Raw genomic sequence first — 823 nt, 5'->3', positions numbered from 1 at the left:
TAAACATGTACAACGGTTCTACGACATTTCCAGTATTTATAGCAGTAAAATTAAGACGTCTTCTAGACCAACAGCATATCTTCCCGAGGAAATAGGTGAGTTATTTTATATTACGGCTGGCAATTTGTTATTAGTTTCTGACATATATTGAAATATATATCGTGACAATTAATACAGTACATAGATGTGGCGCTAAACGTCACTTCTGTGTAGCCTGCTCTTTAAAGAGTTCATATAACAGAAAACAGAATACAATGTTTTGTCATCACCAAGCATACATAGAACATTTTATAATTATATAAAGGGTTTTGGTCGCATGGATTTGATATATATCGTCTATTTGAATTAACATAGCATTTCTGCAAACAGAGTGCAGCAATCATTTTATTGTGAAACATAAAATAACATCAGACACGAATTATTGGTTGTTTTGCACACGACTTCGAGGTATTGCAGGTATCCACCTTATGTTGACTACTATTTAGAATAAGGCAATATCCGTTCCCCCAGAGACTGGTAGATACAATAACATAACGAGAGAACAATGACACTGTATGAGCTGCAATTCAGATATTGAAGACGAATATCATTTTATTTTAATACGTAACAATTTTCATATTCTGAGAGTAAAATACATAAAACCATATTACTGGCGAAATCCTTCAATGTTTAAACTTGTACAGTTACTAAGTGCTGATAATATCAGCGTTATTCGTAAACTTGCTAGATACATTTTTGAGGCAAATAAGGCACGAGTGACGTAAACATGCACATCAATATAATTTATATAAATGTCTATTTATGTATTATTGACATTTGTATC

This window comes from Mizuhopecten yessoensis, unplaced genomic scaffold (genome assembly GCF_002113885.1).
Source record: "Mizuhopecten yessoensis strain PY_sf001 unplaced genomic scaffold, ASM211388v2 scaffold9719, whole genome shotgun sequence".
Lineage (NCBI taxonomy): Eukaryota > Metazoa > Mollusca > Bivalvia > Pectinida > Pectinidae > Mizuhopecten > Mizuhopecten yessoensis.
The sequence above is the reverse complement of the archived record's forward strand: the minus strand, read 5'-3'. Positions refer to the sequence as shown.